Below are 13090 nucleotides of genomic sequence, written 5' to 3'. Positions count from 1 at the left end.
GGGCAAGGAAACTTAGCTAGCCCAGCCTTCCCTAGTCTACTGTTGAAAATTTAAAGAGCTTATCAAGATGATGGGAAGGAGTGATGATGGATGCTGCCCTTCATTTTAATCTATACTGTGTGAGTATGGAAATGATCTTGTCCTCCACACTGACAGAAAGATATCATACTAGATTAAACAACACAATCACAATGAAATCCATAAAACATGTTATGCAAATGCAGAAACACAAAAGCTATCTCTTTTGTGAAGTTTCATATTTTTTAAAAAAAATTTCTGCTATAAAAAACCTGAGAAGTGGCATTATTATGAATAAAGCAATCCCAGAAGATTTCTACTTCCACAACTTCTCTCAATTTCAGAGATCACCAGTGTGAGACTGGGTTCTCCAAGTGTCATTTAGTCTAAGAATTTTCACTCCATTGACTCAGAGACAGAAGTTAATCTTACTCCACCACACTTCTCTTGTCGTTAGTGAGCCTGCTCTCAAATATGAAAGGCATTAGCTGTCATTATATTCAACATCAGCTGAGAAACCCATGATGCATATTGCCTTGGTCCAGCATGATCAGCTAAAGCAATAGCAAGTATGGGCCAGGAATACCTGGACTCTGACATTGGAACCACCACATTCTTAAACTTGAGTTTAAGAGTAAGAATATACACTTAAGGAAATATAATATAGAGATATTTAAATTATTAAGGTGGCCCATTATTTAATAACAGAGTCATTTCCTGTACTTTGCAAATCTATTTGAAACAAAGCAACAAGCATTGCCAGTCCTTTGGAATATCAGCAGACATGGTCTATATTTAGGTACTGTATTTACAATAATGAAAATTTGGCAAATTTGAGATGTTTTGATGCCTGATAAAGATCACACAAATGACCTCAGTGGAGAAATTTAAAACTGAATGATAAAGATATCTGTCAATTGGTTTCAAACAATGAATCTTAAAACCCAGGCAGCCACACACTGCCTTTATGGGGATATGCCATTCTCTCTGAAATAGTCATATGCTGTTAATATGTTAAGTCCTTATGGGACATATCTTAAACACCCAGATGAGTTAACTGTTTCTATATTAGATCAATGCATATAGAAGCCAGAAGGAGAAGTCCCTGGATAGCCTGACTTCTTCCTCTATCATTTGGAAAAGTGCCTGGACAGCCTGTCTTCTTCCCCTTTCCCTTGCCACTTGTGCATTACAAATGTTGTATTATTTTAATCTGAAGACTTACTTTTTTTTTAACTCAAAAAATGTTTTTTTTCATACTTTATTTTGATCACATATTTTTCTCTTGTCCAACTCCTCGTTTGTTTGCTGAGGATATTTTGTTTGTTTGATTGTTTGTTTGCTTGAAACAATACAAAGGTGATATTACATGATAAATTATGAGTGATGATGATGATAATGATAATGATGAGGATGAGGATGATGATGAGGAGGAGGAGGAGGAGGAGGGAGAGGAAAGATCAGAATTTTGGAAAAAAAATTTATATTTATCCACAGAGACATGGCAGACTCTGTACTAGGGTGTCGAGTGTTTTAGTCAGGTACAAACAGATGCAACTGATACTTCCAATGGGAGGGCAACAGTCACAGTCTGGTGATGCTGACAAGATAAGGAAATGTGGGTTCTCATCATAATACAGAGGGGATACAGTATCTGTGGAAGTACTGGGACATTATCCTTACTTCTTATGCCTTTATCTCCCTAGATACTTTCTCTTCTCCCAGTACAATGTACACTTCTCCCTGCCAGCCTCTAAAACTAATGAATCAGCACACTTAATAATATAAGTTGTGATCCAAGGTGCATATTTAAATCCATGTACATCACCCTGCAAACACCTTTGGTGTTACCAAAGCTTGTTTAACTAAACCTGAATAAGTGGTTTCTTGTCTGGGATTCTGTGATACCTGCATTATCCTGTTTTTTTGTTTGTTTGTTTGTTTGTTTTGTTTTGTTTAACACACTAATGTTGTATGCATGATGAAACTGAGTGTTTTCAATTTGATGTTGATAACATTTTATCCCTAGAAAGGGAAAACACAGAGACCAGAATCACTAATCAATTTGAAGATCAGCAAGTACATTTTCCTTGATACTTTTTGTATTTTTGTCTCTGACCACAAAGCTTCCTTTTTCATGTTGACCACATGACATTTGAGCCAGGCAAACAGTTCAGATTTCACACCTAATGCATTTCTGTCAGAACTTTTCCACTTGACTAGCTATTAACATCAATTAAAAGGCTATTAGCCATAACTTTGATGGTTAGAAGCTCATCATTAATTTCACTCTTATTTTATGCTTTAATATGTGCCAAAACTTTTTGCTAGGACTTTGATCTTTTTAATTACATGGTAAGTGATGATAAAAAAAATCACCAAAGAGGTAGATGAATAGATATAAAATAATTTCCCTATTACTGTGTGCCCTTGCAACCAAAACCTTCAATGATCCTAAAGTTGTAGGAATGCTACAGACATATATCTCCCTATGCCAATGTTAACTCAAGCTTATTTACTAAATAGTAAGCATAACAGTCACTTAATAATACAGTAATAATATACAAAACTCAAAGCTTATTTGCTGAAAATTCACTATTATAACTCATTAGGGCACTAGTTTTATCATATAAAGGAAAATAAGACTTACGTTTAATTGGCCAAGAATAGAAAATTAGAAGTAATTACATATTGCTGATCATAGATGTTTTAAATATGCCTGACATACTATCCTGATAACTTGGAAATGTGTTGTGTTACCATAGAAAGCAATGGTCAGTTATAGCACCATTAATTTTGCCAAAAGAATAATGAGAACTTTTACTTCCTTTTATAAATTAAGTATTATTCAAAATATTCTAAGAAAGATTGCATACTTGACTTCTTAAACCTCCCTAAAATTTAAATATAATCTTTTTTAATTTATATTTTGCTACTAAATTCTTTGCAAAAAGTATTTGGTTATACCTTAAATTTTAATAACAGTAAAAATGACTTTTCTTCATTTTCTATCAATAATATGCTTGCTAAAGGGAACCCACAGTAGAAATCCAGTTTTGTCTCAAAGATTTCAAGAAATAAAGATTTGCTCTGAAATATTAAGTAATCGTAGTATTGAGTATCTACTAAAAATAACTACAATACATGTAAGGCTGGGCATAAATATACACATGTATTTAAAGTGATATTTTTTTTAAATTGGGGCTGGCAATGCTCCCTCAAAGAGCCAAAGATGATCTCACAAAAACCACCAGAACCAAATGTGCGAATCCCTCATTTCAATTAGTAAGAATTATGGAAGAGACTCACAAACTATACAGCCTATTGCCATTGGTCACTCCCTAGAGATAGTAGGCAAGTCTCTATTGCTGAAGACACCATGTACTTCAGAAATAGGGTGTTTTTTGCGGTAATGCCCGTGTTACCGATACCCGTTCACCATGTCCAAGTGAGGGGCTGCGGATTAGAAAATAAGAGACAAGAGACAGTGAGTCATTTGCCACGGCTGAATGCCAAATGCCAAATGCCGTTTATTGAAAGAGGGAGGAAACCTTAAATACAGGCTTACAGCACAATGGAGGATCCCTGGAGGGCAGAAGTTCGCTACTAAATGTTCTACATTCTTGCATCTAATTTGTTTACACCAAATGCAGGATACAGGAACAAAGAACCTCTGGTGATCTCTCTGGTGATCGTTAGGTGAGAAGGAAATCGGCAGGGAATCTGAATAGGGAGGACTTCTGGTCAAGGTCAGCAATCAAGGCGGCCTTAGTGGTTCGTGTTCCTGGAGCTGCATCCATGCCAGTGGACCATGGCAGTTAGACACAGATGATGCTCACATGCTCCAGAAGAGACTCTGACATCGATGTTGCCATTGTTGCTGTTATAGCAGTGGTGGCCACTGCTACTATTGCTTCTGGGATTGCTATTTCATAATTGGTTACTACAGCTAGCACAATGGAGACCCTGGCAGCAAAAGTAGCTACCACAGTTAGTTTCATCTTATTGGGCATGATAAATTTAATTCCACTATTATACATTAAAATTGGCTTTCATAGTTGTAAAAATTATTTAAACTCAAGTTCCATTTGCTTATGGGATACCACCCTACAAGGACTCCAATTTGCAGTAAGGCTCATTTAAGAAGGGAATGGCTCAATTGCCTTTAGCCTTCTGGCTAGGGGTGTGTTAGGACTTCTGTTGGTCTTTTCTGTGTCAGATTGCAAGCCCAGCGCCACTTTGAGATCTTTGGCAGCAGTTACTCTACAGCTCAGCTCACGTGGTTGAGTCTGTATGATAATGAGTATTCAGAGATGGGTAATGCTTGGGGGGTGGTCATCAACCTAAGACAGAGCACTTGTGTGGCCTGGGCAGGTGTCTCCATGACGGGTAAGGTGACCTGCTGACGTCCCATGCAACCTAAGTCAGAAGCTCATTTTTTTTTTAGTAAAAAGGGGGGGACCTGTGGACCCCGCCCCCCAACTGTGGGTGGCTGCCGCCCTGCTTTTCGACCTTGACCAGAAGTCCTCCCTATTCAGATTCCCTGCCGATTTCCTTCTCACCTAACGATCACCAGAGAGATCACCAGAGGTTCTTTGTTCCTGTATCCTACATTTGGTGTAAACAACTTAGATGCAAGAATGTAGAACATTCAGTAGCGAACTTCTGCCCTCCAGGGATCCTCCATTATGCTGTAAGCCTGTATTTAAGGTTTCCTCCCTCTTTCAATAAACGGCATTTGGCATTTGGCATTTGAGCTGTGGCGAATGACTCGCTGTCTCTTGTCTTTTATTTTCTAATCCGCATCCCCTCACTCAGACTTGGTGAACCGGTATCAGTAACACGGGCATTACCACAACAGGTGTTTCTCTGAGCTAGAACTGACATGAGGCCCCCACCCTGAGTACTAGCTTTCACAGTACCTGAAGATACCACACTAGCTTCCCAAGGACAAAAACAACCAACATTCTTACCCAGTTATGATTCTGTTGTGGGATATTAATTTAAGATGTGTTACATTCTTTATGCTGTGAAATATTTGTTTAAGGATACAAAGATGTATTGCATTCTTTTATGTTGCATTTGTTTACCTCTATAAAACTATGTTACTTTGCCTGCCTAAAACACCTTATTGGTCTAGTAAAGAATGGAATGGCCAATAATAGCAAGGCAGGAGAAAGGATAGGTGGGGCTGCCATGCAGAGAGAATAAATTGAAGGAGAAATCTGGGGAAGAGGGAGGTGCAAGAAAAGAAGAAGAGGAGAATGCCAGGTTCCAGCCACCCAGCCACACAGCCGGTCATGGAGTAAGAAGAAAAGAAATACATAGAATAAAGAAAGGTAAAAAGCCCAGAGGCAAACCACAGTTAAAGAGAAACCAGATAATTTAAGTTAGAAAAGCTGGCTGGAAACAAGCCAAGCTAAGCCTAGGCATTCATAAGTAAGAATAAGACTCTGTGTATTTATTTGGGAGCTGGATGGTGGGCTCCCAAAGAGGAAAAAAATACACAACATGATTTCTATGAAGCACAACAATTACCAGCATGGCACAATGTTGCCATTGTTGGTGGTAACCAACAGCACTGTCATCAGACTTAGAACCTGCTCAACAAGTTGTAAATAATGCCTCCTAGTATTGGAAACCTCATAAACTACCCAGGGTTATTGAAATCATGGACCTTGGAGGAGAATATACAACTGTCCCTTTACCAAATCCCAACTGCATTATCAATATTTGTACTTAATCCCACTGGTAAGTGTAGTCTTCTCTTGTCATTAAGGAAACTTCTCTTTTCAACAGACAGAGACCATTAGAAAAAAAACACAACCAATCAAAATATAGAGTTGTAGAATTATGTCTTAGTAGACACATCCACGAAGAAACTCTTGCACCTAAGACTCAGGAGAGATCATTGTAGAATAGGAGTTTGAAAGACTGTAGGAGACAGATGATCAGGGACTTTGCTACAAAAGTATGTCTCCTAGTAAAATCAGAATCTACACCTAGAAAGTGGCACCAACATGGCTGCCCAAGCATGATCTGATCAAAGACAAGACCAGTAGACAGCTAATGTGGTAGGGGGAAATCTCATAAGGCTCACTCAATCCTATAGAACTGCAAACAACTGAGGAACGTTGAGAGGAAAAGAAACAGTCTTCTCCAGAGAAGAGCACGTGAACTGGTTATCCCAATGTTTAGACTCCTATCTGTCAGCAGAGATCTTAGAATCCATGTTCTCACTATTGTGGTCTCATTTAACATGATGGAAGCTCATGCAAACATCATAATTATGAGCCATTAGAACTGTGAGCTACCAATATTTTTTTGCTTTGTAAAATTAGTCTTCTTTAAGTATTTTGATAGAATAGTGAATGTGTTCTAATGAAATCTAAAATACTTACAAATGCCTCCTCTCTGCTAGAAAGGTATCAAGAACACTCATGGCTCTAATGTGTTGATATCCCTAGTATTACTTTATGAGCTTTAGATATTCAATATCCTAGACATATCCAACCAAATTATCGACACCAGAATCATGTGTTCCATCAAGTCCCAAACCTCTCTATGTTAGCTGATTACAGTACAATCCACCTATAAGGTCAAATGAAAATCCAGACTATATCCCTGATGAATGACATGAACCAGATCTTCAACAATGTCTTCGAAAAAAACTTTCACAAATTAAGGAAGTACACATCCATACAGATTCAAGAAGCATTCTTAATTCTTTTCTATCATTTTAAACAGACTTTGTGGTGGTGGTTGTGATAATAATGATGATGACTGGAGTTGGGGTCGCACATGCCTCAGTCCATATTTGGAGGTCAGAAAATAACTGAATTTTTTTCTCCTTTTCCAGTGCTATATGGGTTCCAAAGCCTGAATACAGACTGCCAGACTCCTACAGAAAGCATCTTTAACTGCTTACTGAGCCAACCTGCTTCCCTATGCCTGTGTATTCACAGTCTCCCAAATCATTGCATGGCTGCCCCGCCCATAGTTCAGTCCTCAATCCTCGTCATATTTCCTTAATATGGTTTCTCAAATTACACTTTTTATTTCACTCCATTCTCTCTTCATTATGTTCTTTTTCAGCACTTGAGTTTCTTTTGTGAATTTACTTGCTGGTGTTGGACCTGATTTTCCATCACTATACATTCTTATTACAACTCTAATAAATATTCTGATTATGTGTAATGTTTTAGGATCTGATATCATTTTTCTTATATAAATGTTTAAATATATGACTCTGGGTTTGAAACATATTTGATAGATCCAATATTCAATCTAGAAGACAGTTTATTTTATAAATGTTTTCCTACACAGTGCACAATTCAGAGGATCTTGGGGTCTGAAGGCTTGCTTTTCTTACTTGTTTTTGCTATATGTCATGGTGACATTTATCCATATCCACAGTATCACATATGGTCTCAGGTGTCTATCACCCAGTCTTTCATTATTTGATCATCCCTAAATTTTGAAACTCAGTGGTACCTTGACAGTAACAGAAACTGAAAACTATACTCACTTAGTAATAAGTTTTAAGCTAGAAATTTTTTTAAATTGCTCTGCAACAGTCATATAATTCAATTTTCTTTACCTCACAAAAATACAATATATTGAATACAAAAAATAACCAGAAAAGGAGAGACATTGATGAAATATGTGACTGTCAGCAGGTGGTGGCAGCTCACACCTTTAATCCTAGCATTTTGGAGGCAAAGGCTGGCAGATCTCTGTGAGTGTGAGGCCAACCTGGGCTACAAAGTGAGTTCCAGGAAAAGCACAAAGCCAGACAGAGGAATTCTGTCTCAAAAAACAAAACAAAACAAAACAAAAAAAATACGTAACTGTAGAGCAGGTAGAACAATTCCTTGGCATTTCCTGAACAAAATGTTAATAATGACAGATGTACCCATTGACTTTTTGTTTTTCTTTCCTTCCCAACTGTGTTTATGCATTCCCTCTAAAACTTAATTCTGAAATTTCATTTCCATTTTAACACCATGAAGAGAAGGAAACCTCATGAGGTCATAAGGTTCTGAGAGGACCTTCCTGATGAGTGAATTCAGGCTTCTGTTATTGGAGAAAGCCTACTTTGGCAGGGTAGGGCCTTCATTCTCTGTCTCAAGGACATTTCCCTGCCTCAGGACTCCCCATTACTCAAGCTATCACATAGCAAAAAGGCCTTTGACAATTGTTGGTACTACCCTCTTGGACTTTTACCATCAATACTGTAGGAAGTAAGTAGCTGATCTTTATTAATTGATCAGTTTTAAGCAATTTGATATTCCTACAACAAAGCAGTAAGTTATTCCCCAATGATCAAAATGTAACTCCTAAAATTAAAAACAAAAGTAGGGAAATATACTTGTATGAATGACTCTGATAATATCAAAATGCAAGACTTGTCAAAATAAATCTACCTTTAAATGTTTTATTTGCAGTAAAATTGTAAGTTTCTCAGCAATAGAGAACATGAAGAAAATATCACCTCTCAGACACAATTTTTGTCTTCCATTCTAAAGTGATCCCTTCCTGTCTGTTAAATCTGTTAAATCCCTAAAATATATTATAGTTAAAGTTGCTATCTCAAGAGATTCTGCACTGTGGCTATTACAGCCCTAACCCATGAGCATTTCAGGAGGGATTTGCATTTAAATGACTGATTAATGTCACCATTTGCAGAAATCTGGGTCATTAGATGAGAACACAAGCTGTAACAACATTCAGTATGCCCAGAGATGACAGAACTGAAGGCATGAAGACAAGATGATGGCTTCCTCACTGCTTGAGATGCTCAAGAGTCTTGTGACCTTGATGTAATGCTGATTATCAACAGTATTTAGATTTAGAGGTATTAAAAGCTTTTGGCACGGGGAGAGATGTGTGGATGTTATGCTTCTGCTGTAGTGACTCAATTAACAAAGTAACAATATTTATCTAAATTATTTTTTCCTTGAAAAAATTATAAGCCTCCATTATAGTAGGGCATATAATGAGCTTCTGTGAGACTTTGGCTTGGGTCATCAATTTTGAAGCCTGAATCCAATTACTCACAGAAATCACATGGTCCCACCAGACTGAGGGGCTTGGATTTCTCAGAATTATCTGTAAAATTCCATTTTTAGGACCAGAATTTCAGCCTAAGTCACCGTGTCAATTCATGGAATATTAGCATACTAGAAGAGAAAGAGCTTGCTCACTAGGTGTATTGTTTGGATAAAGGAAATGTACCCTGGACATTTCTGTGCAATTCTAGAACCTGCCATTCCCATCCACTGGCCTAGAAGCCATGACCATCTTTTAACAACATCATCTGAGTCTTTTTTCTAAAGCAGGGCATCTAGAAACTTTTATTCTCAAAGGGAAAATATGCAATAAACAGAATTTTTAAATTGTTATTCCAATTTTTTTCCTTTATTTCTATAGGTCATGCCATTATCATATTGAGCACAGTAGTTAATTCAGGGCTTTCTGTCTGCTGAATCTTTCAGTGCATCAATACAGTGACAGGAGCAGATGAGGAAGAACTCAGTATACTTTTTGTACTGGGTTTAGTTTTGCATGAAGACATACTAGGCCTTTTCTGATCTTGGAGTTATTATATTTTGTAAATTGGACTCTTCCATGAGGCATGAGAAAGGAGAATTCCAGGTCTAACCTGATAATGAGTGTAGATGTAACCAACAGTCTTATTAAAATAAGAAACACAGAACCAATGTAAAAGAGAAAGCCAAGAGGTCAGGGCTCAGAGCTAAAATCTTACCTCCTGCAGTGCTCCTAGATTCCCAGAAAGAGAGCTACTTCCCGTGTGTCTGTCTTTAAATAGTCTTTCTGTTCTGCCTTCTCATTGGTTGTAAACACAAACACATGACTGCCTTGTCACTGCCTGTAAGTACCGCCCTCCAGGTCTTAAAGGCGTATGTCTCCAATGCTGGCTATATCCCTGAACACACAGAGATCTACCTAGCTCTTCTACCAAGTGCTGGGATTAAAGGCATGCGCAGCAGCCGCCGCCGCCGCCGCCGCCGCCGCCGCCGCCACCACCACCACACTCTTGCTATGGCTCTAATAGCTCTGACCTCTGGGCAACTAAAATACAAATAAACTAAAATACAAATAAACTAAAATACAAATAAAATACCACCATAAATGAGTAAATTATAAAAGCCTGTATTTCTGATAGTTTGTCATCACATAAGAGAACTTACTTCAAAAGCAAATATGTTGTCATGAAAAAAAAAAAAGAAACATTAGAACATACAATAAAGAACCCATCTTAGGCAGCTTGATATTTTCCAAGCCGCATTCAGGAGACTTTTCTGGGTAGCCAACATTCCAAATACAGTCTTGTGGTTTTAACTGTGATTGTCCTAACAATAAATAATTTCCTTCATATGAAGATGAAACTATTCTGTTTTAAGAACTCATCATGGACAGAATGTCTTTTTTTTTTTCAATAAATAAAACAGCAAGCTTTTCTCTTTTCAATATAAAAAAATCTTCTTTATCAAATTAAGACAGTGGAAGTTTAAATTGTTTAACTTCAAAGAGGAGGAAAATTTATCTTTCATTTTGGTGACTTTTGAAGCCAAAGAGATTATTATATTTTTCACTGAAGCTTGGTGCTCTAAAAAGCTCTGCTACTCCTACCTAAGATGAGTTAAAATGATCTCATTTTCTTGTGTCATCCCAGAAATATTTCTGAGGAAAACTATCTGGTAACAGTTATAGGAGCAAATAGTCACATGCACTTGCATATCAATAGCCATTTCTCTCTTGTTTATATTTCCCTGACCATCAAAGTCAGTGAGCAACTCACACTTGCTCCAAAGCATATCCAGTGTTTCATATTGGGACTTTGGTTGCAGAAGTGTACTTTGGTACTGTTCCCACCTCATGCAGTATTTACCAGTCTGCCAGTTCTACTTCACAGAGTTTGTCAAGAGTCATTATTGATATGGGCTGTCTGAATGCTTCTGAGAGAAGTGGATTAAAAACAAGACCCACAGAGCTGGTCAGAGTCTTTGACAAGGACATGGGCTCATAAAAACAGCTATTATCATTTTGTGGCAGCTGCATATTATCACATTAATGGGGATTTCAGAACAGGTTGTGAGTTCTTAGCTATTATACAACATAACTTTGCATATTGTATACATAAAATTGCCCTCATATTTGATTAGTGAATGTGAAGTGATATGATTTACTGAATTAAGTTGAAAATGAGAACTTATTGCTAAGCTTCCAACCTTTCACAGGTATCATGGATAAACTACAGGGACAAATGTCAGTTTATGTAAACACATTGAGAAAGAGCAAATAAGGATAAAGCTCCATTGGCATCATATTTACATTTGAAGTAGGTTTTCTTATGTGATGACAAACAATGAGAAACAGAGACTTTTTATATTGCCAGGTTAGACCCAGAATGCCCCTTTCTCATGTCTCATGACATAAGAAGAGTCCCATGTTGTTGACCATACTGTGCTGTGTTCTCTTAGTTGGCCTTAGTTGGTCTTCTTTCTACTAATGTGTGACTTTTACTTTTCATTTCTGCCTCTTTTTAATCTCTTCTTTATAGACTTGGAAACTGAGCCATAATTTTATTGTTCACAAGAAATAAACAAAAATGCCATTTGTGGTGCTATGTGAGGATGATACAGTTTCTTACAGCAACTGTTCAACAAGTCAAACAGCTTGTACTACTTCCATCTCCTCATAACATCACCCATCATCATACAGCCTGGAAAACATCCCTTCATCATCTTAAACACAGTTGATCAAAATGTCATGGAGAGAATCTACCAACAAGATGAGTATAAGGAAAACAAAACAAAACAAAACAAAACCAGAGGCTTTAAGTTCCTTTAGAAAAAAACAAAAACACAAAACAAAACAAAACCAAAAAAAAAAAAAAAAAAAACAACAACAACAACTTATCTACAATCTGGAAGTCTTTCAGGCAATGTGACAAAAAAGCCTCTTAGTGTCCTCTGTATCTTAATTCAGCAGGACCAGGGAAAGATGATCATTTCCTTTAGCAAGCTAGTATTGCTAGACTTAGGTCTGTGCTGCTCACTGAGGAAAGCTGAGACTATTAGAGTTAGGAATTTTACACCTTAGCTACCATGCAAATGAGTTCTAACAGCAAAGATGACCCTGGGATTTAATACCTTTGTCCTAAATGACAGAAACCAGTCTTGTATCTAGCAATCTAAGTCTGTTTAAAGAAAAGCACCTAACAAGCCAAGTTCTTCAAAATAGTTTAGAGAATAATTTCCTCATTCCATTTGTTTCCTAGTTAATGATGAATTTGATAAAAAAAATTCATTAACATGTGTTCAAAATAATTACAAGCATATGCATGCAACTGAGTCAGATACATCAGCCAAGAACAACAATTTTCCCCTCCGGATCATACAAAATTATTCTCTGTATGAGTCTGAAAAGGTAAATAGCACAATGAAAAGATTAAGAGGCATTGAAAATACAGTTAATCAATAAATCAGTAATTCAGTTTATGTAATGTTATAGAGCAGCCTTCTGAAATGTTAAATGTCAGCATGTTGTAAAGAACTTTGAAATTTTTGTGATTCCAAGAACAACAAAAAAATGTAGTCATGTAATTACATATCACATTAAAGAAAAAGAATATATGAGTTAAAGAGCCTAAAATAAATAAATATTAAAAATCATATGTCTTCCTAGATAGCTCAGAGTCCTAGGGTAAAACCAAATACTGTAGTTCTTAACAAAACTAGAGATAAAATAACAATAATATTCATATGTTGTGCTACAATCATGGATCAGTGCCTTATAGAGGCATCATCAGAGCCTCTTCTTTCCCCAGCAGATCAGAACAAATACAAAGATCAACAGATGAACATTATGCAGTGAGTAAGACCTTGAAACACACCTCTCTAAATCTAAATGGGAATCTAAATCTCCATCAAAGCCATCCCCTCAGATCTCAAGGAACCCAGCAGAAAGAGGAGGTGCAAATAGTGTAAAAGCTAGAGAGGATGGAGGACACCTGGAAAGCAAGGCCCTCTAAATCAACTGAGTC

Source organism: Peromyscus maniculatus, chromosome 1, assembly GCF_049852395.1.
Source record: "Peromyscus maniculatus bairdii isolate BWxNUB_F1_BW_parent chromosome 1, HU_Pman_BW_mat_3.1, whole genome shotgun sequence".
Taxonomy (NCBI): domain Eukaryota; kingdom Metazoa; phylum Chordata; class Mammalia; order Rodentia; family Cricetidae; genus Peromyscus; species Peromyscus maniculatus.
Note: the sequence above shows the minus strand (reverse complement) of the source record.